The 23132-nt window shown below is 41.7% G+C and overlaps 1 long non-coding RNA gene across 1 annotated transcript in view; it reads right to left on the minus strand.

Annotated features, from left to right (window-relative positions):
* Positions 1-5389: 5389 nt before the first annotated feature.
* The window catches only part of LOC147135545 (uncharacterized), a 33946-nt gene continuing 16203 nt past the window's right edge, over positions 5390-23132 (minus strand). The window contains exons 7-10 of the long non-coding RNA XR_015089853.1: positions 22269-22374; positions 22065-22151; positions 17724-17885; positions 5390-6119 (exon numbers count right to left, since the gene is read on the minus strand). This is a non-coding gene — a long non-coding RNA (uncharacterized LOC147135545). The remainder of the gene's footprint in view (positions 6120-17723; positions 17886-22064; positions 22152-22268; positions 22375-23132) is intronic.

The raw sequence follows: 23132 nt of genomic DNA on the forward strand, positions 1-23132 counted from the left end.
AAGCGAACCAACGAAACAACGAGATACACCTGCACAAGACAGGAGTGCCTGAAGTGAGTTGATTGGTTGACGCGAGGGACACTGCTGACAGTTGGAATCAAAAAACTAACGAGCGAGACATGCCAACGTCGGCAAGGCAAAAGACGACTCAACAAAACGAAATCTAATAACAGAAAAGTCAACAAAAACACTGATAATGACACTGACTTAATCATTACTAGCACACCCTAAACCACAAGATATCCGCACAAACATTACCACTGCGCTGCATTCTGTACTTACACATTCACAGACTTAACACTCATGTCATTAATTTTTACTATACTATCAGCCTTGTGTGGAACATCACGTAACCAAATGCGGAAAGCAGGTCCGTGACTCGTGTACAGAAATAACTGCTATTAACTATGGACTGATGGTTTATATAATATTTCAAACTTGGTTTATTCAATAGTTTGAACATAAAAGTTAAATACGTGTACACAAGAATGAAGGCTACAGATTGCATTTAGTCATCTTCAGTGGATCTTTGTGTACTACTAGACATTATAGGCGTTAAATATTCCAGGTGTTGTCCGGGTCTCCTGCCGTAGGGCTCCACGAGTTACCTGAAGCAGACAAAAGTGCTTTGTCATGTTTTGCCGAATGTGTAAGTTGGTTGTGCATAATCCCTTTTACAGGGTACAGTGTTTTCGTGTGTAAACCGTCGGCTAGTTTTGGAGTACAAGAAGAATATCAAGTATCCCTCCTCCGAGCGTGCGACGTTTAGTCATTCCTGGACGCTCCGTTTTATTGAGATTTTCTACTTGGCATTCCATACGCGTCTGTTGTGTTGCCGCAGGAGACGGACTCCCTCAAGTCGACCAACAAGATCTGCCGCCAGCTAATTTACCACCTGACTCCTCACTCCAAGTGGACGAGACAACGCGTTCCCAGGAGGAAGTCTCAGGCCTGGTGAGTGTGTCGCCGCCGCATCATCACTCAGCAGACGGAAGCTCCCTGTCATGCCGGGCACATCCTCGCCATAAATATTAGTGAGAGTCATAAATCCTCCTTAAAGCCTCTCTGAAATACTAATCGGACTTAGTGTACGGAAGTTTGGAGAAGTGCTGCTTACCCTCCTATTTTGTAACCTGCAGCACTTTTTACATTGAATCAGTGACACATTTCCTTAAAGCTGAGGCGGGCCAGTCAGGGTGAATATTGGCGTTTGTGCTTCAACCGTATTGGATATTAGATTTTGGAGCTGCAAGCACTATCTGGAATCACACGAGTGAAATTTCAGTCACGATCCAAGAGAAATGACAGAATCTCGAGCCTTTCGATTGTGAATCACTGCTCTGACAAGCAACAAAATGGTGAATGACAGCCTTTTCAACCGCATGTTCTGAACATAGACTTGAATTTAAACGTTGCCGATGCAGTATCACAATTGTGATCCGATAAATGAAATGTGTAGTGGAAAAGGAGCTTACGTTAAGATAAGATACTACAAGCACAGGATTCCAAGGGGGCTACCGTTGGCTGATAAGGCCTAATCCCTAACATGCGTGAAGACTTTCACTTAAAACATCACACGCATCGAGTGCGGACAAACAAACTGTGAACTTCTCAGCCAATTATTTGCGGAACAAAACAGATTTAACATTGTTGGAAGTTCCTCGAGGTGTTCAAAGACGTCATAAACAACGGTTCTGTCGCTCCTGCCTTCATCTTGCCATGTTTGCAAACAACAATGAGCTCATTAGCGAGCTCTGCTCCTCTCACGGCGACTCATGCAGAAGGACTCATTAAAACAAACAAGAACTGGTTTATGTGATTTGACTGTGCTCATGCACTGAAATGCCGTGCTTTTTAATGTGGGCAAAACAATTGAATAACTGTTAATTGACGGCCAAGTAATACGTTTATAGCGTCCAATCGATAGTAGATCAATTGCTGCTTGAAGCAAATGAGGTAAAGTGGAGTGCACTACTGGGCTGCCACCAGTAGAGTTGCTGTAGAGTTCTTCTTAAATCATTCACTGCCAATGACGAATTTATTTGTCTTTTCACAGTCAAGCCATTCAATCCCAGGAACATGTTTGATATTTTTTTCAAATTTTTTCAAAGGTTAGGGTAAAAGAGGGTCTGAAAATGTCTGGCGGTGAAAGAGTTAACTAGTTTGCAGTCCAAAAGAACACGACTTCAGCTAAATAAAAACACTCACAGGTCGAAGTGAATGGTGTCACAACAGCACTGATGTTCGTGGCTTAAAGCAACACTGTGTCATATGTCCGTTTTTGTTGATTATGGCGGCGCCATGTGGACAAAAGCGGTAATATTTTGACAAAAATCAACCACATTTCCCATGCGTGCCAGCGCGTAGTGTCGTGAAATCCTGAGCCGTCCTTATAGCGAAAGGAGGAAGTGAGTATGCCGTAAAGCAATTCAGGACATTTGTATTTTTTTGTATGCCAGGGTTGATCCCATCCTCCTCAAAGTTGCTTTGTGCCAGTAAAAACGATACAGACCCCCTCAGGGCATGAAGTCCCGTTCAACTACTGTACTTGTAAGTCAATGTTTCATCAAAAGAGTTGTGAAAAAATGTTATTAAAGTCGATTTCTTGCCCGCTTCCTGCGGGATAATGACACATTTTCGGGGATGGAAAACAAACCTCTTAGCAGATGGCTTGTGATGAAGGCTTCCACCATAGTACACGTTGAGTGGCGCAGCCCCAGGGCTACGTTGTGTTTGACATCCCAGATGAGTCACATGGTTCATGGAAACTGAATAAATAAAATTAGCAATGTTAATGTCGCAGCGGAAAGAACCGTCAGTCAGCCAAAAACAAACAAACCCCCAAACAAAACCCCTCTCATCCGGCATATTATTGTAGTGCAGCTGTGAAGTTGCGGTTGTAATGAGACAAGAGAGGACTAATGAGTGCAGTAAACCTTTGCCAGCGATGAGCTACTCCGTCACGCGTCTCTCATGAGCTGCTCGAGCACCAAAGCGGCATAATTAGGAGACATTTGCTTGTCATGCAAAACACATGCGACACATGTCACAGAGAAAGAATGGAAGGAATAATCCCCCTCGAGCACGGTCAATATGAAATGGATTCCATATGGTTGACCCGAGACATCCCAGCCCATTTCCAGTGACCTCTTTGCACAAACTGTACTATTACGCAGCTGTACGGAGTGCTGGACGGCTAAACTACGAACCCGCCAACGATTTGATTCCACGTGACAGACTGGATTCTCGTAAGCAACGAGCACTGCGACAGAACACACAGAAAACAGTTTGCCTTACATAACTGTATGTCGTGGAGGGGCTGCTTTCCGATGTCAAGGAACAGTTATGAAACCAGCATTGAGATGCACAGCTCCAAATACAGTACAAATGGGCTCTGGTGATCTTTATTATCCTTGCAGGGGTTCACATCGGTAAGATCACGGTCAGCTTTGTTTCATTCGATACTCGCATGGCTGGTTTGCAGTTAAAAGACAATCAATAGGAGATTAAGAGCTGTATTAACCCTGCATTAAAAAAAAACAAAAAAAAAACGTTTTAAATTGCTGGGTTTTTTTTTTCTTCTAAACAATGTTTTGAATTTCCACATTCAAGGAAAATCATCACATTCAAATCTTGTGTTTTTCTGTTAACATTTCCTGGGCCTAATAATATCTTTCTGGCCCCATGCCATGACGACTGGACTTTCCCTACTCATCATCGTCTTCCAGGAGCTTTGGGTCTTCCACGGGAAGCCCTCAATTATTCATGTTCATAATTAGCGACGAGGTCAAAGTGTGCAGTCTTGCTGTTCCACGTAAAGCAATATTTTGATGGGCAAACAGAGAAACAAATTCCAGTCAATTCAAGTTTCCCTTAAAGAGGTAGTCAACCCAATCATATTTTTTTCAAGAACATATTCTATGAATGCCCACTAGTTGAAACAAGGAATTCTGATCAATTTTGCGTTTGTGGAATAAGAGTCCTTCTCTGGGGCTGTCACCTCTGTCGACTGAAAATGACATCACAGTTGCTCAGGTGACGACCAATCACAGCTCAGGTTCAGAAAACAGGTGAGCCGTGATTGGTCGTTATCTGAGCTCTGAGCAGTTGCGATATCATTTGCAGTCGACAGAAGTGACAAAATGGCCGCCCCCTGAGATGGCTAAAAAGGGCTGGATTTTGCTGCTTAACTCAATATGCCACAAACGCAATATTAATCAGAATGTCGTGTTTCAACTAGTGGGCCTGCTGGGAACATATTCTTGAAAAGTATGTTTGGGTTGATTTCACTTTTAAACACAAATGAGTCTCAAACGGCTTCACAGACCTACAGTTCGCGATAATCAAAGCCACAGAAAATATAATTTAGAAAAGAAAAAGAAGAAACCTTGAGAAGGGCTCACAGACCAACGGCTTCCCATTCCAGGATGATCAAACTGCAATAGATGCAGAGTGGGCAACATTCATCACTTGATATGATGCTGTAAAATGTTAATTAAAACAGCAAGAAAGCCCATTTAAAAAAATGAAGCGCCGCAGGAAGATGCCTCTGGGGATTTGGTTCACCCAAGGACCTGTTCTGGTCAACCAATGCAAAATCCTTCGAGCAAAAGCCTCACTCTAATCATTGCCGCCGGGTGGGAGGAAAAGCGAGGGTAAAACAGGTTATAATCGAAACGTCGGGTGTGAGCAAATAAAAACAAATGATTAAAAATACAACTCAGCAATACAATGAATATAGTTTTTGCTGCCTGGTCCTGGTCCAGGGCCTGCTAGTTGGACAATGCTGTGTTGCGGAATGCTCCAGATCAGGGGTCACCAACCCCGGTCCTCGAGGGCACCTGTTAATTTTAAAAGGTGTGTTGCAGCAGGGAGAGATTGGAAAACCTGCAGGACAGGTGCACTCGAGGACCGGAGTTGGCGACCCCTGCTCCAGATACTCCTGGAGAAAAATAAATCACTGTGACTTTGAACATATCTGGATTGCAGCTCTGACAAGAGTTTAACCTGCTTCAGGGCTCGACCTCACAAGCTCATCAAAGGTCGACGTGTTGACTCAGCGTGGTTTGGAGGCGCTGTGACTTGGTTCCACAAATAAGTTTGTTCAAGTGGTCACATGTCACATGCATAGAGTTTGCCAGAAGGCCAGAACGCAGAGGAGCGGAGGAGCGGCGTGGCGTGACAGTATTGCTGAGGAGGGATAAAGCTCACGAACAAGAATGTACGATTTCATTTAAAGGGGAAGTGAGGAAAATACTGCTTTTCAAAATGGAAACGGGCATGTCATGTTATTCGAATCTAAGTCAAGTCGAATCTTGCATAAGTTTCAGCTGGCGAACTACGCGATGTACGCGACACTCATTTGTTTGGTGATGTTAGCATTCAAGAGCCAATGCATACTCGGGGGGGGGGCGGGGGGTTAAGTGGTTAGTCGTCTAGTAGACTCTATACCAGCCGGTTTGTTTAAGATAAAGGTGCAAGAATCCTTCTAATTACAGCAATTATAGTGAGCATAATAGTGTTATTTTCTCGCAGTTGTGTTTATTTGTTTCTATCCCTCTCCGTCGAGATAGGTCTTTATATGAAACCGGCCCATGGCGCAAAAACAATTGGGGACTGCTATACTGTGTTGAAAAATGATCAATGACGTCAATGATTAATCGGCTTAGACTCGACTTTTATCACCTTACAGTCGACTGCGAAAAGTCTTTAGTCGTTCAACATCTCGCGTACAGCACCTGCATCAAGGCGTCATCATTTTTGCAGAATTTGATCCTCGAGAGGAAGCAGCTTGCGAGAGAAATTCCGACAGTCATCGTTCACCCCCAGCCGGTGACACACGCCCAAACAGCTGTCACAACCACGACTCATCTCATTTTGATCATCAGACTGGGCATAGCTCTAAGCCTTAAATGCTGCCGGAGCCCACCAGCTGAGTAATGCGCTCTGCTCTGAGACAAAAAGGCAGCGTAATTGCCACACTTTCCTCAGTTGCTTTTCTATAATGCTGATTCAAGACAAACAAGTTGAAGTCGTCTTGTGAAGCCACTCTTGATTTCTCTGCCAGTGTCACGGATGTTCGCGGTAGCTGCTGCAAGGCCGCGCTGTCAATGATGTCCCTGCAGTAAAAACAAGTTGTGAAATTATGTCTGCAATCAGAATACAATCTCACAAAGTGCTCCCAAGAGCAATAATATTATACAATTATTGTAATATGAACTTGAGTCATGCAGTGGTGGGGATAAATGAAATGACCTTGATAATACATACAAGTAATACACGGGTGACAATTAGTGCTAGGAAAGATGTTGTTAACCTGTTTCAGCAAAAAAAAAAAAAAAAAAAAAAAGCAGTTTACAACCGTATTCCTCATTCTCAAATTGTATTTTTCGTTGAATCTCTTTGTAGTGTTGCTCTTGGATTTGAAAATTGATAATTCATAGTTTGTTAGTTAAGTCAGAACTTTAGTTATTTATGTTGTGAATGAATACACAATTTTACGTAAATGTTCACGTCCGGAACTTTTATTTCTTGTGTTGCTACCACTCTAAGTTTCGAGTGAGGGACATTAACCGCGCAATGTCCACCTGTTAATGCCAATGCTACTGTTCATGCTCCGTTAAACTGACGTCAAAAGGACACTAATGAAGACAAAATAAATTCCTTTGTGGATTACCGGACAGTCACCTCTTTTCACGGCAAGCGGCCAACGAGGTATTTATATGTTGTACTTTTTTTTTACCTTGTCGACGCTGTGCATCTCATTTGTACCGTTTTATTGTTTATAAATGTAGTTCTCACGGCATGAGAGGATGCGAAAGCAATAAACGCCCGTCCCCAAGAACCGCCTGTGTCACTTTTGTTGTGGAGAGAGCTACACTCGTCTTTTACCAAACGTATTTTCCTTTCTTTAAAAATGGTGTGGATACTCCAGTGATTTCGAACGTGTCAAGGAAAAAGAAAAAAAAAACGGGTGGTGGGTGTGTGAACACAAGAGCTCTAATCAGCAACCTTGCAGTGATTCCGCCTCCTCCCCTATCTCAGAGTTTGACAGCGTGTTTCCCCAGAGCCTAAGCTCCAACTGCAGCGCTGCTGTGTGTGGCAATAACCGAACAAAATGGACTCTTTACAGTAAGCGAAGAGAAAGCCCCCAGTAACGGAACGGAGGAAGACAATCAATGCAATGACACAGAGGGAAATGGCAATAAGAAACCAGAGAAGTGAAATAAAATGAAAGTGAATGTGCTTCATTCCTAAATTGCTAATTGCTAGGTGATAAAGATTTTGTTGCAGTCGACTACAATGTGATAAAAGTCGAGCTGAAGTTGTTTAATCAATTATGTCATTGATATTTTTTTCAGCAAAGTACAGTACTCTCCCTATTTTGACGGACAGGACAGAACCGCAAATATGTAGAGGATTACTGTAGTTGTTTACTAGGGATCTTAGATATAAATGATAATTGCAGTTTAGTTTCGTATGTACATTGCCTAAAATTCCAAGCCATCAAACGCAGGTTTCGGAGTTAGAAGTTAAATGCAACACCAAAATAAACCAGGTGCAGACTAGAATGGGCGATACCAGTGATTTTGGATTCAATCCGATACCAAGTAATACTGGACCAAATATTGCGATACCGACCTGATATCAATACTGGAATGACATTTTTTTACCACTTCCATGTAACCCTGTCAACAATGGCGTGCACTTCATGCAGTGCCTACGAGACGTGGGCCTTCACCCTCATCGTTCTTCATCCAATCAAATGCAAAGTTTACAAAGTTCTGGTGGGCGGGACCAGAGCCAGCAGTCTGTTTCTGCCAAGGCAGGAAGCTCTTTGCCCTTCGCAACACATAGCGAAAAAATGTGTGTCACATCTCGCCCTGTGGGGAAAATAACACTAACCAACAGGGACACAAATTGAACTAAAAGTAACTTCACATTGAGCTTCATTAAAAATAACCGGACCGCAAAAAAAAAAAAAATGGCCATGAAATTAAAACAGTGTTCAGAAAGTCACTAGTCATAGCCTCCAAGCAATAGCTTTTTAGGCACATTTTTACCTAGCTACAATTTTGGGTCCATGAACCTCTTTTAAGGATGTTAGAAAAACATGCCTTTGCACTTCTAAAATGTATTCTGTGTTAATTATGACCTCATGGAAATCATTTGTTTTAGTCCAAGGATAAGAAAGTAGATCTTGTTCCTCTCTCTCTGATATTGGATTATCACTTTTCTGTGAGACAAATTCAATTCATACTTGGATTAATCAAAAATGCTAAATACACAGAAGTCCAAAATAACAAGGTTCATAGTACAAAACAAACAGTATCAAAAAAGACAAGGACCGAGACAGAAAACAATTGTTTGTTTGCTGTCTCGGTCGTTGAGCCAACAAAGACAGACCGGAATCTTAAATACAAGCATCTGACGAGACAATGAGACAAGACACAAGCGGCTAAGGGAGCTGATTGGTAAACACAAGGGACCGAACGAGACAGACAAGAAAAAAGGGACATTGGGAAAACACTAAATTAAATCGAGTCAAAACCAAAAGAACAAAAACACAGATCATGACAGAGAACCACTGGGCTAGAATATATATGCAGCAAATCCTTGTGGGTTTGTGAGTTACTTTTGAACCGTTTGACCAATGCACAACTTGCGTTGCGCAACAAATAAATAAATAAAAAGACTGCACCAAGAACGAAAACCAACAAGAATTAGATCAAATGGCCTGAAGGGTACACAAGTGAAAGTAGCCATAACCTTCTGTGTAAGTGAGGAAATAAAGAACCACAAACTCTCTTGTCTCCCTGTATATTACTCATTCATGAGAGTAAATGAAGGGGAACTTATAGTCTGCGTGGGAGGACAGTCATTACAAGTTTCTTCCGCCGCATGCTTTTCACTGTCACCCTGGAGGTGCAATATACATGAGTTACTTAATTCTTCCAGTCAAAAAAATTGGTGACTGGTGAGCGTATAGGCAAAGCCTCGACACTCACATACGCCCCCCCCCCCGCCCACTTTCCCTGCAGTATCTTCATGTTCTTGCATATTTGGAGGAGATGAGAACCGAGCTAGAACTAAGCTAAAAGTGCTGCTGCTTTATTGGAGAGATGCACACCCCTACCTGTTACCTTTGAGGCATTGGTCAACTTGAGACAAGCGAGGAATACATGCGAAGGAAAGGAAGTGTGTGAATAGAAGAGTCAATCGATCGTGGCATTTAAAAATGAGACGCTTTTACCTTGTTAGGGGAAGCAGTATGTGAGCCACATGGGACACATCTATCAAAGATGCATGCACCAAGAAAAGGCTAGGCCAAGGGATGGGTAAAATGGCATTAAAAAAAAATGTCACACAAATCTGATTTACGATTTTAATCTATCAACGCACCCCACCCCTTCCCCATCCCCCGATTCCTCCTTTGCTTATCAAATCAAATGGCAGTTTCAGCGTGGTCAGCTCCGTGATTGCCTTCAAGCGGGCTCCATTCAAGTCATCCTGTTCATGTTGTTTGTTTCTTCGCGGGAATGAGTCTTTCTTAGTATTCAAAAATACCATACACAATAACTGGTATCATAAACGTGCTCCTCTTTGTATGCTGCCTTGTTGTTGTGTCAGCAGGGACATGCTCTCAACGATGCAGGCCACTAAAAAAAAGTTGCTCTGAAAAACTCATTTGGATTACTCCATTTATCACAGAGCAATAGATGGGGCTAAAGTTGAGCTTATTGAATGTCTCGAGTTGTTCTGTTGATTAATGCTGTTATAAGTTGTGCTTTCGGTTGTGTTAAGCACATTGAGTTGCCTTGTGTATGAAATGTTCTCTATGAAGGTGCTTTGCCCGTTACAATACTTTGAAAAAGGAGCATGTATTAGTCCTTCTGAAAAGGGCAAAAATCGAAAATGTGTTTCCATATATGAATTTCAGTTTCCATCTCCTATGTTCCAAAAACATGCTACTTAGGTTAATATATTTTTTAATATCCATCCATCCATCCATTATCCGAATAGCTTAAAAAAAAAAAAAATTGGGAGCCAACACATTTTTTTCGTGGAAAAGCTAAATGGAAGTTTCTCCCTGTCTTTTCCTGAATTTGGGGGAGTTTTAATTTTTTTTTTCTTCAATGCATTTACAACGGGAATCAGTTATACAGGGATTTTCGCTATTTGTGGGTCGGCCCAGTCCCTATCCCCAACTGTATTGAAAATGGATGGACGTTCCCGATGTATCATTGTGCATCTGGCCTTTGAAGTCTAGAAAAAATAACATTACACTGATGATAAAGAGACAGCAAAAACTGTAGTATCACATATTGGCATTATTTAACAACGAGAGCCTCTGCTATAATGATGATGTGACTCAGTGCGATTCTCCAGCAACACAGCCCGTAAAAGCATAGCTTCATTAGGCCACACTTTCTCTAGGTTGCGCTGGCCTTTGCAGCATGCCCGTTCCCTCTCCGCCTGCTTTCTATTTCAATATCGCAAAGGCCCCAGACGCTTCCTTTCCCATCTCTGGGCTTTACATAACCACACAACAGCGAGCACCCTTGCTCCGTGCCTGAAAGTTAACAACATCCCCGAGGAATGTCGGGCTATGAAAAGCAATTAGGCTGTCTGCTCTAGCCATATGCAAGCAGTCGATAGTTTGACACACGAGACTCTGCGCTTATTAGATTCCTGCACTGTTGTCAGTTGGTTGCCAACCATGTCAATAAATGCACGTTCCCTAGCTTGATGCGGCACGTGTGCTCTTTCGTCCTGTTTACTAGTAGGGGGCAAGTAACACAGTATAAATAATACTTCATTACTGTGCTTAAAGGGGAGGTTCACCCAAACATATTTTTTTCAAGAATATGTTGTATGCGGGCCCATTCTGATTAGTTGTGCGTTTGTGGGATATAAGTTAAGCAGCAAAATGCACTCATTTTCAGCCATCTCCAGGGGCGGCCATTTTGTACTACTCATCACGACTAATCGCGGCTGACATGTTTTCTGAATCTGAGCCGTGATTGGTCGTTGTGAGCAGTTGTGATGTCATTTTCAGTCGACAGAAGACAAAATGGCCGCCCCCGTAGATGGCTAAAAACAAGTGGATTAACACTATTCCACAAACGCAATATTTATCAGAATGCCTTTTTTCAACTAGTGGGCTTGCATAGAACATATTCTCGAAAAAAAAAAAATGTGTGCCTTGACTTCCACTTTAACTTATATTCCACAAACACAATAACAATCAGAATTCCGTGTTTAGGCTAGTGGGGCTGTATAGAACATATTCTTGTAAGGAAAATATTCTGGTTGACTTCCCCTTTAACAAAAGAATAGATGCTATGCAAAGAACAAATAAACACACGTAAAACTGCTTAGGTCACAAAACACAAATCAGTACAAATGAGATAACAGGACATAACAGTATCTGTAATCCTACAGAAGTACAGACTGTGTGAGTTCTTGTGCCACTCCTTCTGTTTACTCTTTTGATATCATTTACAGGACTCAGCATTTCAGAAGGACACCACTACATTTATGTTATCATGATAATGGATTGTAGTGTACAAAAGCGTGTCTTCAAGAAAATGCAAATCGCTGGGCCGGCGGCCAAATGAGCAGCTTGTGGGTGGGAACTGTGGCCACGTAGCCCCGAGGCAGTGTGCTTGGAAGCTAAGTCTGGAGTCGTCACTCGTCTGGAGTCTCATTAAAAACACAGCCAAAGACAACCGAGCTCACACACCCCTGCACCACCCACTCTCAGTCAATGTACAAACCTTGCTTGACTTTGTTGGTCATGAAGGATATTATTTTCACAGACAAACAAGTGGGAGGGCCTCTCGCTGGGCAAACACCTGCTATAAAAACATTGCTAACACATAGAATCACTCATCAATATAAACATGTTCTAAACTGGACCTTTACAATTGAATTCATATTTCATACTCCGGCTCAGTAGCTACCTGGACAGTGGAAACCCAAATGGATTTACATCAGCGGTGGGCATGTTTTAGATGTTTCCCTCGTCCCAACACACCTGATTGAAATGATCAACTCATCAGCAAGCACCGAAAAAGCCTGATAATGATCCTGATCATTTGACTCAGGCGTGTTGACGGAGGGAAACATCTATGCCGCCCTCGAGGAAAAGAGTTACCCACCCCTGCTTTAAATAATACGTAAAGAAACTCCATCCATCCCCTATAGTGCTTGTCCTCATGAGCTGGAGTCTATCCCAGCTGTTTCTAGCAGTCCAAAGCCATTTCGATAAATCTCTGAAGGAGTTTTATTTTCTTCTTTTTGTTTTTAAATTGCCTAGCATGCTACGAATCAACATATTGGAATATAATGCAGCAGTAGACCAAACAGACTCATTTATCATGCAGTCATTAATAGTAGCACTAGAACATTTGATGAATAGCTGAATGAACCACAGGCAGGAAAACACTCATATGAATAAAATAATCTATAAAAATTACTTAAGGGTTGGGAGGCCAAATGAGAATTTTTTACGAGCCGCTACAGCCGTTCAAGAAAAATATTAGATGAAGATGAACTGTGAGCATATGAAGGAGGAGATGAAGTATAACCCGCTGCTTTAATCAATCATCTCTCGAATCACTGTGCTGATGGTGTCTTATTCCTCAACTGAGCCTGAAGGGTGACAGATGTATATATTGCATGCAAATTAACGAGCAGGGAGACGATCCAGAGGGACACATGCAAGCTAATTAGCCAAAAACTTTAGCCAGTACACAAAAATATGTTTGTTGTTTTTTTTTTAAAGAGCCTCTGACAATCTGAGTTGTTATGTACTTGCTGTAAGAAGTCACGGCCTCCAGCTTATCCCAGCGGAACGCTGTCTTCAACTCTCCTTGAATGTCAGTTTTCAGAGGTGCACGAGTCCCGGAGGTAAAACCCAAGCCACAACAAACCAAATATGACATATGTTATGAACCGGCCTTTACCTTGTTTTTCCTGTACTCCATTTAATTTGTCATTTATCCATCTTTGATTTCACTATTTTTTTTTAAAGGAAAATGACATCCGCCCCCAGGAGCCAGAAGTCATTACTCGAGACTGAGACATATTGAAATGCTAATTCTCTCATTACATTATTGATCTCGGCGCTTGTTACACTCTACTAGAGCTTGCGGGTTCCTTTTTCTTTTTTTGCATACTTTGCGATTCCTGCAGTCTAGTGGGACAGCGTGGCAGCCCATCGACAGAGCCTTAGAAATACAGCATGCACAAGGTAGTTAAGTAACGGGAGACAGAACGATTCATCCATCTGTATACTATACCGCTTAATCTCATCGTGGTCGCCGGTGAGCTGGAGCCTGGGTACACCCTGGACTGGACACAAGCCAATCGCAAAGCAGACAGAACTAGTGATGGACATTTGACCAAAATAGCCTTGATCAAATCTTTGTGTTTGACTGGCTATCGGCGAGCTACATTAAGAAGTTAAAGTAAAGTAGTAATCTTTCTAGGCCTCATGGAACTGTAGTTTCTCCTGGTGGTCTCATCCCATAGCGGAATTATCCTACTAGGGCTGAAGCTGCTCGCGGTTGTAGCTACTCGCAGTCGTAGCGCCTCACACTTGTAGCTCTTTGGAGTTGTAGCTGCCACACACCTGCATACACTTGACTACTCAAAAATGAATCAGCCCCCGATTTAATTTTCTCTCCTTTTTCCAAATAGTCTGAAGACGACCCTAAAGAAGAAGCTGTCCGGCGATGTGGTCAACCTCTCCGGCATCCCGCTCTCGGGAAGAGACGTCCACCGCGTGGCCTTGTACCTGCAGGGTGCCAGCGAGGCCGTGTCGGCCGTGGACTTGAGCTTCACGGGGCTTCAGGACGACAGCTTGCGGCTGCTCCTGCCGGCCCTCGGCGGTCTGCCCAAGCTGACCACGCTCGCCGTCAACGGCAACCGTCTGACGGCGGCCGTCCTCAAGGACTTGATGGAAGCGCTCAAAGACCCAAAGAAGTTCCCGAGCCTGGCGTGGATCGACCTGGGTAACAACGTGGACATCTTCACTGTGCCGCAGCCGCTGCTGGTGGCCCTGCGCCGACGTTTCGGTTTGCGCAGCAGCCTGCCTACCATATACGAGTACAGCGAAGCAAAGGCCTTAAGCAGCTTCGTCCCCAACATGGAGACTTCCGTGGAAGAGAGCAGCGTGTATGAAGAGGGCGACGAAGGCGAGGATGAGCGGGATGAAGATGACGACAGGCTGGAGCTTCAAGCTTGGGGCTTTTCGGAGGAGAGAGCGTCCAGGAATGTGCAGGTGGCCTTCTGTGGGAGGTGATCAAGAAAAGACTTGTCCAAGTTTCCTGGCTCTTCGTCTCGTCTCTTGAGCTAAAAATAAAGTGAAGTGTTGTCCCGCTGGATGCTTCCACCACAGCGATCTGGCTCAGACAAATGTATTTATGGGCTAATTTATCTTCTTATAACAAGACAAAGTTCCACCGTGATTATCATATCACTGATGGCACCGGGTTTCAAACGTTGAGATGTATGTGATACGACACGATCAATTCAGGATATTTGATTGGCCGAAAGCTAATGTAGGAGTAATTGGTTTAGTATGTTTGTAGCTTTTTTATTGGTGCACCAGTCCCCATACGTAGGTATGCATTTGTTAAAAATGATAAAACATAATAGTTTATTGCAAATTATTTTGCAGACTCTTTACCCGAGGAGATTCCCGGGAATCCAGGGACCCAGTTTGACGTCCTTGACTTATGACACCACTGACGGAGACTCTTACAGACCAGTGGAAAAGCTGGACAGTTAAGTGCCTTGCACAAGGGCACCTTAGCAGTCACTGACAAGATGTTTACACAGTCAGTATGGAAATCGTTCCTACTTCCTACTTCCTGACATTGCCAGCCGCAAAATAATTTGTTTGCATCCTCCAGAAAACAAACTCTCAGATCACGTAACTAACTGGTCTTCGATACGTTTAATACGTTTACACAATCCGTTCTGGACGCTGATATTAGGATGTCGAGGTGCCAAAATACTGAGTGTTGCATTTCATTCTTGTAATATTTACTACACATCCCTTAGTGAGCTTTCAAAATAAAAAGGCAGTCAACACTCTGTTGAATATACAATATTTAAAAAAAAAAAAAAATTACACACTGAATTGTTTTTTTAAACAAAAAGAGAACAGGGCACAATGGTTTCACCGTTTCTAGATAGGAGGTGACCTAAAACATTGTCATTTTTTTTAAAGAAACAATTACAATGTTCAGCGAAAATAATTATCAACTGCAGACCAGAACTGATGTCTAAGCGCCATGAGAGAGTTACCTGCTATCAGGGCGCTTCACTGAATTGTATCAGCTGACAGATTGCAGATTTTGCTGGTATTATACTATTGCTATGTCCCCACGTCATCTGTTATATTTAAGAATAAGTTGCGTACAAATCCTTAACTGCTCTTGAACACTCCACTAACTGCGAAGTGTTGTAAAACTTTGCCTCTTCCCTCATGTTGCCAAGATATGCTTGCGGCATAATCGTTACCTCAAGATCTAGAGTCTGAATATATTTCAGACAATAACGATAACAGTTAAATTTGGCTAAGCCTGTTTTATTAAAGAGGAAGTCAACTCCAATTTTTTCTTTACAAAAATATGTTGTATGCTGGCCTACTAATCGAAACACCGCTTCGTTCAAGTTGGATTATACATTGTACTGCTATTGCCCACACACATCAATATATTACCTAAAAAATACATTAAATAACTAATTTAACATTGGCATTGATTAAGATAACACAAACACAAAGCCAACGGCAGCCAAGTATTTCTAAGTCTGCGGTAATGTGAAGCCCCCGTCGTGAAAATGTCACAAAAGCAAACGGCCGCCCTAAAACATCTTCACAAAAGACCTTCTGAAAGGTCTAAAGCCAAAAGTGATGCCATAAATAAAACAATGAGCCAAATAACCCCGTCTGTTAAGTGGATATTATGATGAAACAGAGACTTAACTCTGTGACACACAAGAGTCCTTCTGCAGATTTTGGAGAGATCGACACATTTTAACTGTAACAGAAGATTAGAGAGAGAAAATCTGATATCTTGGGTTTAGTTCCCCTGTAAGAATTGGACATATTTGTGAATGTGAGTGTAAATGCTTGTCTATATTGTATGTGCCCTGAAAGTGGCTGGCAAACAGTCCAGGGTGTAGCCAGCTTCTCTTGGCAAAAGTCAGCAGACTCCAGTTTACTGACAAAGAGAACAAGCACTATAGAAAATAGATAGATGGATCTAAACAGTATTTCTGACTGTAGCTGTGTTCATCTACACACACACATTTTTGGGTGTGTGCTGCCATTGAACTGATTACTGCCTGGGTTCCCTCAAGTCTATTTTTTTCTCAGTAAATAGGACGAGCCCCAGATCATTTTGATGATGGCAAATGATTGATTCTATTTATTCATAGATACAAGAAGGATGGCAATCTGTCATTTCCACGCATGTGCAATACAGGGCACATGAAGTGTACATATGAGCCATATATATAAATATATATATATATATATATATATATATATATATATATATATATATATATATATATATGTATACATTCGTAGCATGTGTGCTTCTCTTTCAGACACATTCAAAATTGTAGCATGTTTTTATGTACATGACTACAAATCATATATATTTTCTTCAGATTTTTGACACTATCCTGCCTCTTGTCGTTGCTGTATTATTGTGTACTTCTTTCCGCTCTATTGTTTGTTTTTTTTGTGCTGGGATATTAATGAGAAGGTTGCCTGGTGCGTGTGTGTTTGATAATTAGAGTGTGCATCAGCGGGCATGCAGCGTAAATTATTACCTTTTGATCGCAGAAACGAAATGTTTACTCATTTGCACTTTAAGGATGGCGAGGCCTCGGAATAAACAAACTTTGTTTTAATGAGTCTTTATTGATATGAAAACAAGAAGTTAATGAAACACTACTGTATATCCTAAAATGATTATTTTGATCGTTTTCTACAGATAAGACGAAGTGTGTACCATCTCAAGGGTTTCTTTTATCAATGGAGTTGTGGCTCGCTTTCAGAATAAAAGTGATGTTTGCCTGCTGTTGGTTCCAAAATAAACTCTGTTTGAATATTTAATTTTGTGGATTTTTGGTCTGTCAGCTTTGGAATTGTGGAATATTTGTGTTTGTGGGATATGAGTTAAGCAGTAAAATCCACCCGTTTTTGTCCATGTCAGAGGGCGGCCATTTTGCCGCTTGCTGTCGACACTGACAAATTGGCCGCCTACTGACATGGCTAAAAACGGGTGGATTTGCCTGCTTAACTCATATTCCACAACCGCAAAATTAATCAGAATGCCAAGTTTAGACTAGTGAAGGCGCATAGAACATATTATTGTAAAGAATTTTTGGGGGTTGACTTCCATTTTCAACTCGGTCAGTTTATGAGTGGAATGAAAGAAGAGCATATCAATGTTAACTGTCTTTCTTTGGCAATGTAGCAAAATAAACACAATCTGAACTTGATCATGCACCTTGTATTGCCACTGACGTGTGTGTTCGAATATGTGTGTGTGTGTGTTTGAGAGAGAGAGAGAGCTGACAAAATGCTGACAGCCGGGTCTCCCCATTCAATCCCCCACACCCCACCATCGACACGTTTGCCTGTCAGCGTTTCATCTGTTCTGTGTGAAGGAGTGTCGCCCTGAGCTGACCTGTCACGCGAAGAATGATACCAGCATCCTGCCAGCGAGGCGTTTTCACCCAGTGAGTGGAGTTTGCAGCTATCCGTCTTCGTTCCGATCCCTGGTCCCTCCATATGAAGGACTGGAGTGTCAGATGGAAAATGTTGAGGCGGGGAGGCCTTCAGGCTTTCACTGTTTCATGTATATGCAATAGAAAACACAAAAGTCAACACATGAGTAAACCTCAAATTCCCAGAATGTCTAATAGATTTTTAATACTGTCAATTATGATTGCCAATTAACAAAATGTTGAAAACTAAAATGACCCTCGAAGCACAGACCTTTGGACATTGTGATGTCAATCTTGAGTGAAACTCACTGAACAAATTCACTCAGCTATCTCATCGGAGAAAGGCCACTAAACTGGAAAATTCTAATCATTAACTCACATCCACACACTAGATGATTGACCCTCACACCCAAATGAACTTGCTGCGACACAAATTGCGACCCCTGGTGTTCTTTTCTGTAAACAATATTTGAGGCTCCACACGTACTGCACTGTATTCTTTTGTTTTGAACCGTAAGCAACATGGCACAGTTGTCAAGGAGGACGCGGACTGCGCCAGCTACTGTGGCGAGGTATAATACAAAGAGAGGAAACATAATTTTTGATGTGAAAGCTCTTGTGATACAAGAATGCCTTTTTGATTGGCCGTTACATTTACAACGTTGCCGTGCATCTACGATTCAAATTTCGGATGGCAACAAAACTAGTTATGACGGTGGCTTACTGATGAGTGAAAACTAATTGCAGAACGCCGTAAGCTGCGCAACAGTTTAGTCGTGTTCAGTCATGTTGCTTGGAGGGTCTAACTCAGCAAACAGCTAATTTAGTAACTCACTCAACTAACTAACTCACTAGACTAATTTGAGTAACTTACTAACTTATACGTCTTACTAACTTACTCGTTAGTGACTCAACTTACTTACTCAACTAACTCCACTAACTTACTCAAACAATTCACTCATCTTACATAATCAAACAGCAACTAATTTACTCTCAACAAATATGTTTAACACAATTAAGTAGCTAACCATTTGACTCAACTAACACCACTCACCTAATTCAAACAACTACTTGCCATACTAACCCACTCACTCAACTAACTACTCCAGTAACTCAGCTAACTTACTAAAAGTATCTAACACATCGAACAAACTCAGCCAACAATTTATTTACTCAACTCACTCATGTAACTCACTCAACTATATCAATCAGCTAACTCACTCATCTAATATATTCAGCTAACTACTCACAATTCAATCAAAAAATGTACACAAGTAACTCAACTAAATTACTGAACTAACTCACACATCTAACTCAACCGACAACTTACATCAACAACTCCTATATTTGAATAACTTACCCAACCATTAGTTTATTCATTCAACTAACGTACTCAAGTAACTATCTAACTCAATCGGTGATTTAGTCAATTAACTCACTTAAGTAACTCAGCCAACCACCTTACTCAAGTCAAAAACCAACTCGCTCATCTCACTAACTCAAAACATAACAAATTGTCATAGTTCGCTCACTCTGTTAACTTACTCCACCAACTCACTCACCCAACATCTGAGTTACTGAAAATCACTCGATCAACTTATTCAAGTAACTCAACTCAACAAAGAATGACACGTATGATTAAAAATGGATGGAGTTATTGCCTCAACGTGTAAACAGTAATCCGTAAACAACGAAAAGATATTAGATTGAAAAACTGAAGTGACTTGTGAATCATGTGGGAACTGGGGATGCTCATTTTACCCGAGTACAAACAAGAACAATCATTTAATAGCTTTGTGTGACCATTTCTGCATCCATAATGCTGGTCGTAGTTGCCGGTTGAACAGAGCAGATTCGTGTCTTTATAAAAGGGTAACTACGCCATCTAGTGATAACAAAAAGGGCTTCACGTGGGCCTCTGCAGATGGATCCATTTGGTGATTTCAATAGGAAGGCCAATGACACTGAGCTTTAGAGCGTCACAAAGTGTCGTTCGCCGGTTGCGACAGGGATGTCAACAGAAAGTCATACAAGTGAACGTCCTTGGAAATTTTTATTTGCAAATCACCTGTTGTGAATTTTGCCATTCAGCTCATTGTTCAAGAACAGCAAGTTGTGTAAAAACTACTTTGAACAGTTGGATATTCCAAAGTTTTGAGGTCAAATTAAGGTCACCTGTAAAAGTTACAGTGCATATTAGCTTCATCTTGATATTTGACCCTGTGTGTGCGTACACGTTCATGTGTGTGCGTACACGTGCATGCGTGTGTACGTGTGTGCATGACAGTGATTCATGGTTCACAGATATTTACTCAAATGAAATCCTTATCTTGTCAACTCTGCTCTCTGCTAGGTGCTAACAATAGCACTCCAGCCAGCTAATATCCTGAAAAGACGTAGTACGGAGTCAAAGGCAAGGATGTGATATGATGTGAACAAAACCACATTTATGATTTTTTTTTTTTTTTTAATAGATAACTTGACTTTAGGTAAATGTAGGGAAATGCTTTGTGTAACATTACAGATTTATGAAAGCTAATTGTTCAGGATGATCTTGGAACTAACTTAAGTTTTAACACTACTACTATAGTCAAATATTATTCGTATTTTTATTCAGGAAGAGCATGACGGAAGAAATGAAGGAAAATAAATAAAATGGGGGGTTGGAAGGATGGTAAGATGAGAGCAAGGAATGAAGAAGGAAAGAAAGACGGGAGGGCGGAACATGAAAAGGTAGGAAAAAGTAACAAAGGAAAAAAGGACATGTGAAACGAAGGAAGGAACAAATAAAGGAAGGATGAAAAAATTAAACAAGGAAAAACAGATGGAAGGAAGGGTTTCATTGCCACTTTTAGGCTCTTCATCGGTCAAAACACTTATTTAAAAAAACACACACACACACACAAACTGGCACTGAAACCATGCTTTGAAATCCTAACTACAAACCCTATCGAGGCTAAAAATTATGCCTTGAACCCTTACTAACCCTGGCTTGTAGCTCTATTTTGAAATCCTACAGAGACTTTAAGAGATTAAACTGTTTATGTTGATCCATCAATTTTCTGAACTGCTTGTCATCACATGTACTTGTAATAAATATATTTAAGTGTAATTTAAAAAATAGATAAGAAAATGAAATGTAAAATGACGTTTTTTTTAAATGTCTGTTTGCTGGCCACTTCCGTATTCGTAATAGATGACGTTAATAAGTGACGCGACGTCGGACAGTAACATTTTTTTTTCACTGTGGGATAGAAGGCAATGAAACTTGAAGCAAGAGCTAAGGTGTTAAGAAACCGCAACACGGTGAACATTTTTACGAAAAAGGTCACGTCAAGTTGTCTTTGGCCCAATCCCAATACCCACACTTGCACGCTATGGTCTTCGCTGAATTGCACATGTAGTCGACGTCTACAGGGGGTTCGAGGGAAGCAGGTTACAAGTGTAAAACAAGACTAAGAAGGTATTTTTTATCCCACCACTGACCACAGTTGTAATGGGTATTTGTTTGCCTAATCTTACACAAAATTTCATTGAAATTGCTTTTGCAGTTTTTTAGTAATCCTGCTCATTTTTATTCAACCACAAATCATTGGATCAATGGAGCCAGGGAACAAGTCAATAGGTGAGGCGCGAGTCAAAATTCACAGCTATCCAAACATTTCAAAACTAGTAAATGAACTACCAGTTTACATTGAATAAAAGCCCTTCCTCACCATCTTTGATGTACCCGACAGTGTGGAGGAATATCCGTGCTAAAGTGTGTCACTGCTGGCTCGAGGGCCTCGGAACATATTTAGACCAAAAAGGCTGTGAAATTAAACCAACAGCGGGTCACTATTGATGTGATATGGCATAGAGAATTTCAAAGGGGCATTTGCATCATTTCTGCGCTTGCCTGCAGTGATGCTGCTGCTGCTGCATAAAATGGAATCTGGTACCCAAATGTGGGCCATTATTATCAAGTGTGAGCTGCCGGAATAATCTTCCTCTCCTGAGGCACACTTGATGATGATTATGATGATATAGTGGAACTTCCAAAGTCAAACAATTCGGAGTTCAACCAAATTATGCCTCGAATTCGTAATTATGAAGCAAGGTACATATGTACTGATAATCCAACCAAAGTTTATCATTTTCTTCTTGGCTTATTGTGCTGGAGTCTGTTAAATCTGGTACACACACACATACTGATAACTGGCCAAGTGTAAGCATTTTCCTTCCACCCATCAGAACAAAGTCAGCAAAGGTATGATGTATGTGCGTGTAACATACACAAACAAACTACAAAAACGACTTACTTCTTCTCCAGCAATGTTTTCTTTGTCTTTTCTGGCAGTCTAGATGCCCTTTGGCACCATGTTGCCTCTCACAGGTCGGTGTTGGTACTGCAACAGACAATGTTTCTCAACTCAGAAAGTGTAACTCAACTCAACTCACCTTTATTTATATAGCGCTTTCACAACAGCTGCAGCTTTAACAAAGCGCTTTACATGTGTGCTCACCTCCAGACTGTGGCGGTCCTAGTTTCGATGGTGCCTTGTACAAGACTTCTGTTGAGGTGCCACTTGGGCCAGCTCTTTTTAGGGAGCAGAGCCTCAAGAACTGGTACTTGAAAAGAGACAAATTTGCCATCACTACAACATGCTTCCATCAACATTTGTGTAAAAATACTAATTTAGTCTGACTTTGATGTCAAATGTCAATTCAGTTGAACAGAAAAAAATAGTTCCGTCACTTCCGGTGACGGAACTGGCGAAACTTCCGTCACCGGAAGTGACGGAACTGGCGGAACTTCCGTCACCGGAAGTGACGAAATGGCGGAACTTCCGTCACCAGAAGTGACGAAATGGTTGAACTTCCGTCAATTCCGGTGACGGAACTGACGGAACTTCCGTCACTTCCGGTGACGGAACTGGCGGAACTTCCGTCACCGGAAGTGACGAAATCGCGGAACTTCCGTCACCGGAAGTGACGAAATGGCGGAGCTTCCGTCGCTTCCGGTGATGGAACTGGCGGAACTTCCGTCACCGGAAGTGACGAAATGGCGGAGCTTCCGTCACCGGAAGTGACGAAATTTCCACCAGTTCACCCAACAAAGGTGAAGGAGAGGTTCCATAAAGTTAGGAGAGCTGACTACGAAGAGGCCCCAGATACAGAGATCTTCAATTACAGAGGATGTCATATGAGTCATGTCCTTGACATCGATCACCTCTCAATTCATTTATGAGCTGAATCATTGAAGAGCTTTTTAAAAATATCTACACAAGGGGGCGCAAATGGCCCACACAAACAAAAAACAGAAACTACCAATGCCTGCAGTACACTACAAGCAGTAAACGCACACTTTACTACCCAGGAATACTAAA

The sequence above is a fragment of the Filicampus tigris genome, chromosome 15 (assembly GCF_054856515.1).
Source record: "Filicampus tigris isolate MCC_2025a chromosome 15, RoL_Ftig_1.0, whole genome shotgun sequence".
In the NCBI taxonomy this organism is placed as follows: Eukaryota; Metazoa; Chordata; class Actinopteri; order Syngnathiformes; family Syngnathidae; genus Filicampus; species Filicampus tigris.